Raw genomic sequence first — 17,281 nt, 5'->3', positions numbered from 1 at the left:
TGTCAGATACCAACACTGTGACCAGAAATGCAAGAATGTTACCCTGTACTGGTACTGTTAACATTGGTATTGTATGGTATTGTGACTGATGCAGTTGCTCTGAATAATGAGGTAGGTGTCATCACTGTTGCCCACACTGTCCTACAAAACATAACTGTCTAGGACATCTGTATAAGAGTGTTGTAATATAAGGTCAGAATGCCAAAGCACATGAGAATTATAAGACAGAAAGCAGATAGAAGATATACAGCAATATCTATATAGCACACACAACTCTGATGGACAGTCTGTAAGTTGTAGCAGACACAGCCATGGTCTGAATCCTGGGAGTGGAAGTAGGCTGTATACATAATGATACCCCACAACTGTACAGATAAGACCAGGATGTCCAGTATATGGGTCCATATCTGCTGCCTGTCCCCCTGGGATGTCTGTGGGATGATCCCAGATGTTTAGCCAGCCAACAGGGAATACAAGTGATTGTCAAACATCTATAAGAACAAGCCTGTCACTGTAGCAACTCCTGAAACCATAAGGGGAGTAATAAGACAAGTATGTCCTAGCCACACCCCTATGTTGTCAAGCTGTGACCAGAGTGTGTATAGTAACAGAATGAGATCTATGTGCATAATACTAATGTGTAATCTGGAACTTTGTGTGGCAACAATGAGGAAGTGCTAACAATCATTGCTCCCACAGGTATGTCGGATATGAAAACTGTGCCGAGAAATAAAACCTTTCATACCCTGTACTGGTACTGTTTACTCTGGTATTGTAGGGAATATTGAGTGTTGCAGTTTCTCTGAATAATAAAGTATCACTGATAATCATCACCCACACTGTGCTACATAATATAACTGTGTAGGAAAGCATGTATATGTGTGTGTCAAGACAATAAAGGTTGAAGAGGGCAATGATCTAGATATGCCCTGGTACACCTGCGTTTGGTAAAGACATGGCCAGAGTCTGTGCAGAAAGAGTTGGATAGCTATGTGCACAACATCAACCTGGAATCTCGGAGTATATGTAGAAATAGTTAAGTGTTAACAAACATTTCCCCCACAGGTATACCAGGTAAGAGGTGTATATTGTAGGTAAAACCAGTTCATGTATAATGATGATAACAGCCATATCACTGTCCAAACTAAGGCTATAGGGTAGTGTAGTAATACCTATAAAGTACAAATAACAGCGCTAACTAGGAAAGTAATGTGGACTACAGGAATATACTAGTTGTTAATTGACATCTTTCTCTCCCCCCACCATATATATCTCCAACAATAAACTATATACCCACCCCAACTGGTATGTAATATCTCCAGTGTTCTGATTATGCCATATTGGTTAATAAATATTTATATTTGTTTCCATGCATGTGCTATACTGAATTATTTCAACATTGGTGGCATGGTGCCATAAATGTACCTGCATGCTGTTGTTATTACCACTGTGGTCCCATATATGCATGTGATCTGTTTGCTATGCAACTGTTCCATGTCTGGTGTCTGGGTTAATGGGAATATCTATGCGTGCTGTTATACCTAACCCTGGAATGTGTTGGCTATTGCTAACCCACATATGATAGAATCTAAACACTATAGCATGTTTGGGAAGGCCGGTCCCAGTGGACCCACCTGTCCAAGCTCAGCTGGTCGTGGCACCAGGCACAAGCATGTCTGTGGCCCAACCTGGAACCTCCTCGTCCATTGGTCCTGCACCACCTTCGAGTGGAACCACCTCAGGGGATGGGGCTCACCCCACTGGGAGCGGGAGCAGACAGGTACCTGTCACCTGTCGCCAGGTCCAAGTCGTGGTGCGTAGATAGCTCAACCAGCAGATTGGTGATCTTCAACGCCAGCTCAAGGGCCACATGTCATGACTAGTGTGTCAGTCAGGCTTTGTGACTCAGCCTCCAGCACAACCACCATCGGGGCTGTGAATGTGCAGTGGAGACTGCCCATGGGTGGGGACCTCACCCCCAATGTTTCCACTAGGGGGCTCATGGGCTTCTGATTTCATAACACCCCTCCCCATCAAGGTGTTTACCCCCAACATGTGTAATATACAGCCCCTGTATGCATCTTATTTATCTTATCTGTTAACCTACCTAACCTACCTCCCCAGATATACCTACTACCCCTCCCCAACATCCCACTTTCACCTTAAAAAAACATAAAAAAGGGCAATTTGTTCCCCAAAAAAAAAAAATCACATCCCATACATAGCTGTCTAGTTTGCACATGTCCACTGGGCACATGTAATCAGGTCTAATTGGCATCACAACATATTATTGTTGTCTTCACCCCTCTCTCAGGGGTTTGAGTGTCCAAATCTACCTCCAAATTCAGTGTATATGCACAGCTGTTGCTGTAGAAGAAATGGGAAGATATGGACCTTCCCTACACCCCTTCTGCACATCCCTAGCTATTTTTCCTACTGTCTTTCCCTCTTTGTGCCCCTTTTTCACCACTTTCTTATCAACCCTTTTTTGTTTTCTTTTAAGGAAATTAGCAAGGGGGTAAGTGGGAGTAAACACTTTTAAGCAGCAGTAAGTGGGTTTAAGCCTGTTTGAGCTGGGGTAAGAAATGCCTACACAAGTTAAGCAATTTAGAAGCTGAGTATAAGAAACCGTAACTGGAAGTTAGCAGTGCTTAGCTCCACGCAAACCCACGCAAACCTGCTTACAACTGCAACAAAATAAATAGCCTCTGCAAGGCTCAACCCCAGGACCCTACAGACCATAGCCAAAGTGATTCACCACTAATCCATGTCAGATATGCATAAGCCTGATATTTTCACAAACATATCATCCAGCCCAGTATGTGTGTGTGTGTGTGTGTGTGTGTGTGTGTGTGTGTGTGTGTGTGCGTGTGTGTGTGTGTGTGTATATAGATATTATTATCTAAATAGATATAACATATCTATATATGTAGATATAGATATAATATAGAATTATACACACACACACACACACACACACACACATATATATATATATATATATATATATATAAACATATATACATAAAAATGCATACATCTATAGATATATATGTCTACATCTATATGTCTACATATATACAGCAATTTATATATATGTAAGCAGATACATGCAGCTACACAGGTATATATGGACATACATCTGTAGATAACAAAGGGAACATAACATAAACATATATGTCCACATGCACTGTTACCTGGGTTGAGAGGCCCCAAACAACATACCTCTTGTGCAATTAGGTATCCACCCCCACAGTCAAACACGTCTGTCCTGCAATACACTGCCAGCTGTTGCAGCCGTGATATACAGGACCTGACACTTCATGGGCACAAGATATTAACAGTATTCCATCCCACATGTATGATGTCAGGCTGGTATCAGTAACATATCATGCAGTACAGTCTGGCTCCCATAGGGAATGTACAATGTGGTAGCAATCAACATCCCTTGGATACATATGCAGACACATATATGCAGATACATTTATACGCATATATATATATATATATATATATATATATATATATATATATATATATATATATATATATACATATATATATAGATGTATATATAACTACACATACACATGCAGAGATATGTATATTAAGATACATATGTAGAAGGTGTACACAATATGGAACAGCCACTATTCCAACAGTTACCACCTTACCAACTGGAGACTGCATGAGCCACCCATGCAAATGACAATCATTGCCTGCAACATATACCTGCAAAGAGCTCAAAGGATATAACACCACACACAGGTTTGCATAAATGGGAAAGCTGTATTGGTGTACTATTACAGTTGTATATGCCATGTCATATAGTTGTTTAGACACGGACATCCATATAAACTGAATAATGCAACTGTGAAACAGTTATACTAATACAGTAGTCTGGAAATGATAATAAATGTTGCTGTCCAAGTAATGCAGGTGTATAGTTCAGCAGCTTCTGTCTACACTCTGTAGACAATGGGATGTAACTGTTACATAACAAGGCATAACTGACACCATCGCAAGCACACTAACAAACAGAACAGTCTGTATGGCAGGTGGCAGTAGGCCTGCATTTACCCAAGGTGGATTGTATGGTAATGTATATCCATATACCTTAAGGCATCTCACCCCTGATGGTCTTCAGGATTTTGGGCTTTCAGGATTCTGTGGCTCTCCCATATACATATATGTACACACACACACACACATATATATATATATATATATATATATATATATATATATATATAGCTATATATGTATGCACATCCTATGTGTACAGATATGCCAGGTTATGTTGGTATATATGTAGATAGCAATAACTATATGTACATACATATCTATTCTGATATACCTACTACTGTCAATTTATATGTAGATATCCATGCGTATATGTGCATATGTATCTTTATATGTATATGTGTAGACATATATTTCCCTATATATGTATATATCTGGGTGTTTATATGTATATCTATGTACATATACATATCCATCTATGTATGTCGATATGTATATGTGTATGTCTATATAGATGTCTGGATAATTATATGTACATATATCTTCACCATATGTCCTGAACATGGAGTGTAGCCCTACCTCAGCCCCTATAGTCCCCACTTTATAGTGCAAGGGGATGTCAGGTATGTATAGCAGGTATATTTGTAGACTATTGCTACTGTAATAGGGAGTGTCTTCACAGACATGGTGTGTGTGTGTGTGAGGTCACATCTGCATGTAACATGTGCGCCACTGGCTACTGACAGACATCTTAAGGCCATCATAGTACAGTACAACTGCTAGCACGTAATGCTCCTGTGGACAACAGCAGATATAATGGCCAATATATATGGATAGTCTGACACATTCTGGTCAGTCCAGAGGTATACATATAATCCCTTAGTGCAAGACATGGGGACCAATCCTGACAATGTGGATGTTAACAGCCATGTAGATGGGTATAACACGTGACTACGATGTTCTCCTATAGGTTATGCATTTACACATCCCTGTCTGTCCTGCCAAATAATAACCGCTGGTACAGAGGTGCCATGGCCACATACTACCCACTAGATATTGACATACATCTGTACAGCATCCCACTGTTCTGTCTGACATACATGACTGTTATGGTGGCCCAGGGTTAGGAGGGTGGCCTAATGGTTAAGGTGTTTGCCTTACAAACACAAGGTACAGGGTTTGAGTCTCACAAGGGATAATTGGCTAGGCTTAAAAAGGCTCGCAAGGGCAGTTAGCTTAGTACTAACCTTTGAACCTATGAACCTAAGCAGCAGTACATCTGGCAAGTATCTGGACATTACAACTCACTGGGTAAGTACACTAAGCTGCTAGGCATGTAACAAAGCACCATGCAGGCTACAGGCAGACCAGCTCAACACTAGCCTACATTTCCTATTGGGGAATGCACATGTGCCTGCATATATAGCAGGCTCTACAGGCATGCCACAGCACAGAGTAACATACATCTGTGTGTGAACACAGCCACATATGGTATGCTAGCGTAGTATTACAGTATATGGACTATCTGTTCAACACCAACCTCATATGTGCCACTCACACACTAACCCTACATATACTTGGCCGCTACACAGTGTGGTCCAATGCCTGTCTGTGGTATTGGACATGTGCGTGTATGGCCCTACAGACATGAAACCCGATAGGGTAACATACAGTGGAGCAGCATGTAACATCAGATACAATAGGATCAAGAACAATGACCTCTACCACAGTCTGTACTCGGGCCAAGGTACATATTAACAATACACACATTGCCGACAATCACCATAAGTACACAGACCTCAGTAGTGTACACACAACCACAGAATGTCCAGGTTATGTCATCAAATATAATCCCTTCTATACATAACATGTGTAGCAGTCTGATATCTCACTGGCTTGTTATCAGATACAATGTCACTAATTATGGTGTACAGCTCATATGCACCCCTTACTGCATTACATATGTACAAAGTTTGACAGGGTTGTGGCTGGAGGCACATACACAGGGCCAATATTGACATGTTGCTGTGATAACCTCATACATGTACTGTTGTAAGAGGGTTTGTTACAACATATGTCCTATGAGGGATATGAAGTCAGTAACTCTCATGGCTGTCACAATCTACAGACTGGAATCCTCACACTACCTTCTGCAGTTCACAGATAGGTGCTCTGTGGGTAACACATGAAATAAAAGGCACCATACACTGGCCACTCTGCAGATGACCCTACAGATGGGTGTTTCCTCATAAACATAGCACTGACATGGCAGGTATTAAAACATGTAAGACAGCCATATCCACATGCACCCTGTTAAACCAACATTACTCCAAATGCAGTATAGCAACACTTACAGTCTGTAGGGAGGTCAGGCACATCCCCCTCCTGTGTGTTGGCCTGTTTCCACAGTTATGTTGTTAGAGGTAAATCCCCAATCCATCTGAGATGCTGTTTGCCAAACAACAGATCGAGTTCATGCTCACAGTGAATGAAAAGCTCAACACCAACATGATATTCCTAGATATTGGAGTGTGTTTCCATGCAATTGGGAATGTTACCACAGTTGGTCCACATGCAATCATCTAGAGGTGGGATGCAATTCATGCAGAGGCCATCAGCTGATCCTGGGCATCACTTAAAATACACATGCTGCTGCCTAAGCAAAGCAGGTGTAAGTCTCCACATCCAACAGAGAAGGAGTGAGAGAGACAGATAGAGTCAAAGAAAAGCCAGGGAGGGGTGGGAAATAAATCATAAGCATGTATGTGTCACACACCTACCACTACAGGGTATCAAACCCCTGACAACTATGCAGTGTTATCACATGTCCCTGCAGTTATTGGATGCACCACATAGGTTACATGGTGAGGAGCCATCAGAATGTATATGTGATGGTGAATGACATGTGCAGCAGGGATATGGTAGCTATGCGGTAGGTGTAATACACATGCCTGTCCACATGAACAGGTGTCAGTGTCAACACAACCACACTTTCACAGGGATGCACACACATTTTCACACTTGGCAGTGCCAGGAATACAACTCATCACTAGTGGGATTGCCACAACACAGTGCTGCGCAGGTATCACGTGCACCACAGGGGTCATATGGAGGATATATGTGCAAAGGGTATGTGGAGGTGTCTGACATCAGACAGCATGCTTCAGTATGCCAATGGGGGCTGTAGTGAGTGTGAATGTGGTCATGCGCATCATACAACACACACACAGACACGTGTGCCAGTACTGACATGCATGGGTGCACTGCTTCACGGTGTGTTGTGGTCAACAGTGCCAGACAGCTATACAAGGCTAGGTGATGGGTATACCTTGGCATCAGGCCACATGACAATGGTCTGCATTGTGACTCAGGGGTGTAGTGTCTGGAGTTGCCAATACAGGTGAGTATTGTATTCACCTGGGTGACTATTGCATGTGGTCAATGCTGTGCATTGCTTGTCATGTATGTGTTCCTTAGTCCATGATATGGACAGTGTCTGGGATGTGCACACCTCTCACATGCATGTACAGTGACATGTGGAAATATACCTGGGTTGTCTGGCCCATGTTGTGTTCAAAGATTGTTATCATCAGATGTGCTAGTCCTGGCCTCATGTGGCGGGAACTGTTAATGGACAGCAAGTTGACCCTCCACCTACACTGATAGCATGATACCCTGGTGTCAGTGGCATCTGTCCATACAGAGCTTGTGTTTCAGGCATGGTATGTCCTTTGTGAGTACATTTGATGGCACCACAGGTGTTGGAGGTGTCCAGTGGGGAAGATGAGTGAGTTGCACTGTCAGCATGTACATGCCTATTGGACTGATGGACAGGGTGCCATGCCCTCTGTAGCCCACTGCAATCACACCATTGTTACTATCAGTGGGCAATATGCAGGGTACTACCAACATAGCGGATATTGCCTAGGCAAGTGTGTGTGTGTGTGTGTGTGTGTGTGTGTGTGTGTGTGTGTGTGTGTGTGTGTGTGTGTGTATGAGACATGGGATGACAGTGTTCCTTGGGTAATACAAGGGTTGCTAACATTGTTCAGCTGGCATTGATGTCACATTTAGGGGTATGGAGCTGCATCCCAGCGTCTTGGCTATTTTACATCTGTTATCCCTGTATGTTGGACATTGTGATATATAGTTGGTCCACTGTATAAGAAGTTTGCAAAACCTGCTCTACATTGAGTCCAGTTGTAACACACTCACAACCACCTCCACACAGTATACGAATGACAGACACATGCACACACACACACACACACACACACACACACACACACACACACACACACACACACACACACACACACACACACATACACACACACACACACACACACACACCTGTAATGTCTGGGATTACAACTGCTGCCTAACTAGTATATTATACTACAGCACTACACTGTTATAGGATGTGCCATGGAGATTATTGGAGTACTCCTTCCCCAAAGATGTATTTCACAGTGAATGACATCAGCAGGATTGCCAAAGTAGGGCATTTGAGTTGTACTGAGTTGTACTGAGTGTGACTAGCATAAAATGCATTGCTCCCTACACAGAGACACAAATGCAAAGACAGTTGGCATGTCTGGGATTAGAACTCCTACCTAACTATTTTATCACACAACAGCAGTACGCGGTTATAGTATGCGCCATAGAGATTACTGGGCTACACCTTTCCCAAAGGTGTATTTCAAAGTGGATGACATCAGCAGCCTTGCCAAAGTAGGGCTTTTGAATTGTATGGAGTGTGACTAGCCTAAAAAGTATTGCTCTCTATACAGACAGGGACAGACACACACACACACACACACACACACACACACACACACACACACACACACACACACATACACACACACAGATGCCAAGTCTGGGATTAGAACTCCTACCTAACAATTTTAGTCACACTACAGCAGTACGCAGTTATGGGACACTCTACGGACATTACTGTGCTATAACCTTCCCAGAGGTGTATTTCAAAGTGGATGACATCAGCACCCTTGCCAAAGTAGGGCATTTGAAATGTAGTGCATGTGACTAGCCTAAAAAGCATCACTCTCTACACAGACAGGGACAGACACACACACACACACACACACACACACACACACACACACACACACACACACACACACACATACACACACACTTGCCAAGACTGGGATTAGAGCTCCGAGCTAACTATTTTATCACACTACAGCAGTACGCAGTTATGGGATGTGCTACAAAGATTACTTAGGTACAAAGTTCTCAGAGGTGTATTTCTAGGTGGATGATATCAGCAGGCTTGTCATAGTAGGGCTATGGGTAGGGGAGTGTGTGTGCATGGGCCATAACCCATTCATCTAGAGGTTGACACACCACATGCGGGCACATGCAGGATCATATTCCACAGGTAAGTGTATACAGGTGCTAGATGACTACTTCCTTGAACAGTCATGTTGCATAGCTAGCACTTCCACCACATAGTCTGTAATGCTGACAGATACCTGTGGCTAGTATTTACAGTGAGTGACATCTGAACCTCATGTGGTTGTGGCCCTTTGGCTGTGTGCTGGGTGGGACAGGCATGGATGTCTCCTTGTCACAGTCACCCTCTTCCACACATCTATGTACATCTATGTTTGGCTTATTATAGTGTGTTGTCCTTAGATATATGTCTGTATTCCTATCCAGTGTGTGTGCAAAGCATGAGTGGTACATACTGAGAAGTGTCTGCACTAACATCTGCAACTGCCAGATATGTCTGGTCCACTGGTGTTTGCTGACATGGCCTTCATTTAAGTGTGTGATCATGCCCAGTATGACCTTTCAATATGTTGTTGACTGACATTGCCTTCATTTCTCTAAGTGTGTGAGCATGCCCAGTATGCCCGTCTGTATTGAATGTGTGGATTGAGTCCAAGTAGTTTGTACTGCAGTGCAGACCTTTGTGTTGTATACCTACATGTAGCATACTGCTTCTGCAGGGTATCAGTCGATCATTTGGCAATATGGGGACAAAGTGTGCAGGGGATAGTGTGTACTGTAGGTGATTATGTCTGTGCTGCTTCAGCTGCATGGTACTGCTGTTAGCAGAGATATTCAGATGTGTACTGTTATACACAGTGATGTTTTCTGTCTTGATGTACTGTCAGGTGGACATTCTTGCTCACAGTGATGTCTTGGGGGACAAGGGTGACTGTAGCTGTGTCCGGTATTGTGAGAAGGCACCTACGTATTCATGGTAGATTATGCCATTTTGGAGGGGGACCTGCAGACACTTGGTGCTGGGTTCATGTCAGCACCTTGGTAGAGTGCTGGCAGAGGATCCCATACTTGTACTTCCATCAACATGACAGTATGGGCTTATCTTGCTGTGAAAATGCCTCATAGCTGTACAGATTCGCACAGGTTAGTCAGGGGCAGGGGCCTTGGGTCAGTACATTTAACCTATTGTGGTGTATGGGCAAGTGTGTAGCTACCCATGTATGCATTTGCAGCCAGGGATAGTGTGTGCATACAGCTTGGTGTTGGACCCTGCACATTCCATGCTGCCTATGCTCCCACCCCCCCCACTGTTATTTCAACCTCTTCCATACATTATGCATACCTTCTCTGATACTTTCCCTAAGGGTATCGCCCCATCACAGGTGTGTATTAGTGTTGGTCCACAGTTCATGCAGTGGGACATGGTGGACACGTTACTGTGGTTTGTCCACATGGCCTTGTATATGGCTTATGTGTAGTATGTTATGTTGCTATTTGGTTGTCCATGACATAGCATGCATTGGCAGTGCGTGTGAGACATAGGTTTTTGGCAGACACCTGTGGGGCATTAGGTGTTTCTGCATGCCAGATGTGGCAGGTCATTGCATTCTGTCAGTCCTACAGTTCCAGACCACAATACAGTATATTCCCCTGGGGTGACAGGGTAGGTGTGATAGGTGTTCATACCAATATCTCCTAACAGTCTTTCTCAGGTGGTGTGGATGCTGGTAGGGTGCTTCCTACAGCTAGGGACACACCTGTATGGGACACCTGCACTGCATGCTGCAGTCTTTCGCTATTGCCATATACAGCTGGGTTCTTACTGTATCCATTCCCCACAGCAGGGATATGACCAGAGAGGTGCCTACGGGTGGTGTTTGCATGAGCTGTGTGCATGTGTGCTATTTACACTACTTGCATCGGACACATAGATATGCATTGGGCATTCCAGTTATGCTTGCATGTGCAGGGACATCAGCTGTTTCCCAATACATCAGTCCTACCTCCTTTGTAATCTGTGAGTGTTTGGGCAGACACCACCAGTATCCCCTACTACAGGACCAGATAATGTGATGCATACCTGTATGTACTTTTCCAAAGGTGTCTCCATTTCACAGTGACACAATACATACTGTATGTCTGGGGTACTTTCCCCTGTGTACTGCTTGTATATCTAGTCCAACAGCCATGCCATGTCAGTCTTTCAGATGGTGACACATATTACCACCATACATTTGCAATGGCTTACTGCTAGCTTGTGTTATACTGATGGGTACTGTGTATGGCACTGCAGTTGTGAGGACTTGTCCCTGTCATCAACGGTAGTGAGCAATGGCCACCAGGCTTACCTCAACATGTATACATACCGACCACTCTCACACGATATGAGACACACACCAACCTAACACACACATGCCTTGCATATTGTGCAGATGCTACAACCTATCCTGCTACCTTGGCTACCTCTGTGCATCTGTGCTCCACTGATATTATACCTACACATACATGTTACTACATTTCTACAAAGGGTTGTGACTGTTAAGACGTGTGTACATCAGATTGAGGGGGCACACCAGACTTTTACTACATAATTAAGTAGGGTTGGGGGGAGCACACCTGACTGTTTCTGCATTCCTACACATAATTGGGGGGGCACACCTGACTATTTCTACATTTATACACAGGATTGGGGGCACACCTGACTATTTCTACATTTCTACACAGGATTGCGGGGGCACACCTGACTGATTCTGCATTTCAACACAGGATTGGGGGGGCACACCTGACTATTTCTACATTTTTACACAGGATTGGGGGGGGGGCACCTGACTATTTCTACATTTCTACACAGGATTGGGGGGGGCACACCTGACTGTTACTCCATTTCTACATAGGATGGGGAGGCACATCTGACTATTTCTCCATTTCTACACAGGATTGGGGGGGCACAACTGACTGTTATTACATTACTACGTAGGATGAGGGGGCACACCTGACACTTGTACACACTTACTTTGACTGTACTGTTATGTCAGGTACTCCATTTCATTATGTATTCTAGCCTATCACGCTGACTACAGGCATATCAGTGTACTACAGATCTTAGCTTTGTTTGACCTACATATTAGTTTCTGACTTCCTACCCTTCAGAACTAATGTCCCACTGCCTGACCTGCTGTATTATGTCTGTGTAGGCCTGGGGGGAGGTTACCCATAGGCATCATTCTGACAGACAGACTACAGCAGGTCAGGCAGTAGTCTGTCTGTGTACACCTGGGGGGGTTAACCATAGGCTTTATTCAGGGGCCATAACACAGCCTTTCTTTGTGTTTGTCTACACCTGTCCTGCTGGCTGTGACTGTTGTTGGGTATGTGAACCTCCCTGACTGGTATGTGTGAGTCACTTACCTTGTGGGTGTCCCAGTATTGAGGGTGGTGCTACAGGACTGCCTATGTTGGATGCACATAGTACACTCCCTACACATGGTTGAGCACAGGTAGTGTCATGGTTGGCATCCCTTTTACTGTATGTGAGCATCAGAGAGAAGTGTTATTCCCAGGGTCCCTCCTGTGTCAGTGTATGTGCTATGCGTTGCCTCTTTGCCAAGGCCAGGGCATACTGGGCATGCCTCCTTCTGCCTGCTGGGCAGACTCAGGTTGTTCCTCCTCCGAGTCACTCTGTGCCTGTGCAGGCCTTGGCAATGGTGGGGAGCTGTGTGGCCCTGCCCCATGCTGTTCCTGCTGCAGCTGTTTCCACAGGATCATATTGTGTAGCATGACACACACAATGACAATTTGGGTACATGTAGCTAGCGAGTACTGCAAGGCTCCATTGGATGTGTCCAGGCACCGGAACCGTGACTTGAGCATCCCAAACACATGCTCTAGTATGATTCTTGTCTGTGCATGTGCCTCATTATAGAGTTCTTGCTCAGATGTGTGTGCATTTCTGATGGGTGTCATCAGCCACCGCTCCATTGCATATCCAGCATCTTCCACTAGGTGACCATGAGGGATGTCCCCACTGGCAAATTTCTGGTACAGCTGCATCAGATGCCAGATGTGGGAATCGTGATAGCATCCAGGGCAGCCAGCACACACATTGATTATTATGCCCTGGGCATTGCACGCAACCTAGCAGTTGATGGAGGGGAAGCCCTTGTGGTTGATGTAGACCCTCCCCCACTCACCATGTGGTGCTTTGATGCATATGTGCATGCAGTCTATAGCACCCACTACCTCAGGGTATTCTGCTATTTGGTGGAACAGTTGCATATTGCTGGCCAATGCCTCATGGGTGTTGGAGTAATATACGTGCTCACCGACATGTGCTGACATGGCATCCAGGAACTGGTGGAGTACCCTAGATGCTGATGCCTGTAAGATCCCCATCATATCCCCAGTTGGACTTTGGAAGGTACCTGTAACTAGTATTCTTGGAACTACACATACCTTGGTATCCACTGGGATGGGTTCCCTCTGTTAGTTCTGTGTGTCAGGCGTGGCCAGCACAGCTCAACAATTTGCTGTAGGAGGTCCCTGTCCACCCCATAGTGCTCCACTATCTCCAGCTCATGTAGCTCCTGGTAGGTTATCCTGGGTCTGTACACTCTTGTCTGTCTCCTCACTGTAAGTTGGTTGACAGCATTCACATCCTCACCACCCTCAGCCTCTTCCACAAGTTGTTGTATAATAGCTATTGCAGCCCCTATCATTTTGTTGTTTTGTTTATTAAAAGTTCCCCGCTTGTATGTACCGGTGGTGTAGAGTGTGGGAAAAACCAGAGGGGAAGATGATTGCATAGTTTATAGTATTGTTCTGGGCTGGGCTGGTCTGCTGCCTGTGTAATTGGCTGACTCTGATACATTTCACCTGCCAGCTATGCTAGTTCTCCTAGATTGCCTTCCTACTGCACAGAGATGCTATTTCCTGGTTTAACTTTGTTTTTTCCTTTAAAACCCAGTGCGCAGTGCACACACCCACTTAGGCAATGTAAAGAGCATTAGGCAGACTCAGAAACACCCCCTTGCTTAGTTGTCCTTAGCTAGGAGCAAACCTGAGCCGCAGGGCTCTAATCTGCTTACAGTATGCCTGGCACACCCAAACTGTGATGTCAGCTAACTCCTAGGCTTGCACCAAGCTATTCCTGCTCTTACACTGTTTGGACCTGACTAGCATGCTGGGGAAAACTGGGATTCACTATCATTCCCCTCATTTGCATAGGATTGCCTGCTAATGCATAGTTACATGTCTCACACTGAGCTTCCCCCCTTAGCAACCACTACGCACTGGCCATGTTGTCTACTGCCTGCCATTGACTTTAATGGCAGAATAGTGATTTTAGTTAGAATCCTTAATTTAAGTTTATTTTCTTATTTTCCCCCAATCCTGTTTGTGCACCACTGCCCTACGCTTAAACAGCCAAGATCTGCTAAAAAAAAATAAAAGTTTATTTTTTTAAATTTTTAAGCTGTTTTCAGTGCCAGTGGCCTTATACTTGGCCATTGGCATGCTTCCTGACTGATATGCACCCTTTATTTGAAGCTGTCACGGCTCCATTTTGGAATTTGCATAAATGTACTTGGTTACTAACCAAGTACATTTCTGCAGATTACACTAGCCCTGCACGGCTGGTTTCCAGCTTCCTGGATTGCAAATTCACCTCATTTGCATGAATTTCTCCTGCAGATGGGGTAATTTGCATACATCGGCTTAGTCCGTGCAGAACTAGTGCAGGAGCGCTCATGCATGCCCCTGCAGGCTATTCCTGGATCGCATGGCAGACATATTGCCTGCCAGAGCTCCTGCACTAATCCTGCACGCAGTGCAAGGCTTGCAGAATCCGTGGGAATGTCTTTCAAACTGTAAGCAACAATTTCATTTGGCGATGTTTTATATTATGCTGCATGTCCTACTAGTTCTGCATACACATTGTTACAGTAATAAGAAACAGCCAGGACACTTTGCAAACTGATCCTCATTATTGTAGGACTATCCAATACCAGGATTATATAGAGAATGTAATGACAAAAATAACAATGCCATCAAACGAAACAGCAGCAATACACTATTATACTGTGGTTTCACATAGTGTGTAGTTCAACAAATTACCACAGAAAATGTCAAGTGCCAAACAGAAATTAACTGCTAAAATCCAGCATGCCTATAAAGAAGCTTCACATCAAACTGATGCATAAAAATACAAACAATGAAAAAATAATTTCCTACTTGGACAGTAATGCTACCTGGTTATGTGCACTTTTGGTAATGAAGCTGACTGCTGATTTAGAAAGATTAAAGTGTCCGATATCAGCTCTGAGAAACTTCATATACCCCAAATCATTCCTTCCATGCTGCAGTCATTGCATTCCTTGCACATTTTGATGTTTTCGCTCAGCTATATTTATATTACCAGGGAGCTGTCACTACAAAGTTCACTGCAGAGTGAGAGAAATCAAACAGAAGTGAATAACAGGTATTAAGGTTATGATTTATGGCAATAAGTAAATACATGATGTGAAGGTAAAGGCACTTATGATTTGCCTAACCACATGGTAACTACTAAAAATATATGTGACAAGACAAAATAATTAAAACAGCTTTTTGCTGGTAGCTTCTGCCACCAATGACAACCCTTCGGGTCAATCATCCCAGCTAATTATCATGTTGATAATAGGCCCATAAGAGTTTTCTCAGTCGTCAAGGATCTAGGTACGCATGTAGACAGTAGCCTTACCTTCAACTGGCCACAGTAATGAGGGAATCCTTTTGTATCACAGAACTTATAAGTAAGAGCATGGCATCTAGGTCCAAAGAGGTCATTATCCCACTGTACTCTGCCCTTATCAGACCAATCATAGAGTATAATGCTCCCTCAGGTGTGTACCTGACCAGGCAAATGCAGCAACTACAGCAGCATCAGAGGTTCCGCACACAAAGAATACAAGGCAAAACAAACCTGCCATATGCAGAGAACCTTAAAGGCCTTTTCCTCTACTCAGTCTCCTATAAATTGCTTAGAGGTGATCTATGCCTGGCATACAAAGCATCCACAAACCCCACACTTATGAATTTCCTACATATTTATAAGTCAAACAATACCAGAAATACAAGATCTGTGGTCTTGCATTTTGTCTGTGACTTCAGCAGAACATGCGGGAGAGACAGATATTTGTCCCAGATACTGCCCTTCCTATAAAACAGACAATCTCTATATGTGAAGCTGAGTTCGCCTATTACCCAGTTTAAGCATAACATAGACCAGTGGATGGGAATAGGAAATTTACACCAAGCCTAGCACCCATGTCCTTTAAGGTCAGAGGTAGCTTATAAATGCCTGCCCCTCAACAACCTATTTGGATACAGGATATAATTTTTCTTTCAGGAAAGCTTGGCTAGGCTTAGAAAGCCCCCCCCATAAGATCATTAGCCTAGCAACAATCTATGAATCTATGAATCTATGTAAGATTTATTTGAAATTATAAAGCTAGAGATTTTACATGAGAAGTGGTGCTACCAACATATTCAGCTTTACTTTTTTAATTGCATACTAGTGCACATGAATTCAGTACATGTGATTGACATATGGGGCTGCAAAGAAGACTAAAGGTGACAAATATTTAGTCATATGTACATAAGGTTTATCATGGTTTAATTTGTTGATGCAAAGTACAACAATGTATAACAGTGGCACAAGGCAAGGGTCCAAAAATAATTTGGGAGTTCATACCAGAACAATCACTGAACTTTGAGACAAACATATATGTGATCTAAAGAAAGGTGTACCCACACTAGGAAACGTTATGAACCAAGCAAACAAACACAGTGTGTGAAGGATTGAAAGACACAATTATGCTGGTACTTGAAAAGAGAGAATATTCAATCTTTGTTCCTTGTGCCTTGCAACCCTTTACACACTGGGTTGGTTTGTTTGGTGCAAACATACACATCATGTGAGTAAGGGCGAAGTCATGGCTGAAAGACAGTAACTACTGTG

Source organism: Protopterus annectens, chromosome 2.part2 (genome assembly GCF_019279795.1).
Source record: "Protopterus annectens isolate FY-2018-M chromosome 2.part2, PAN1.0, whole genome shotgun sequence".
Taxonomy (NCBI): domain Eukaryota; kingdom Metazoa; phylum Chordata; order Ceratodontiformes; family Protopteridae; genus Protopterus; species Protopterus annectens.
Note: the sequence above shows the minus strand (reverse complement) of the source record.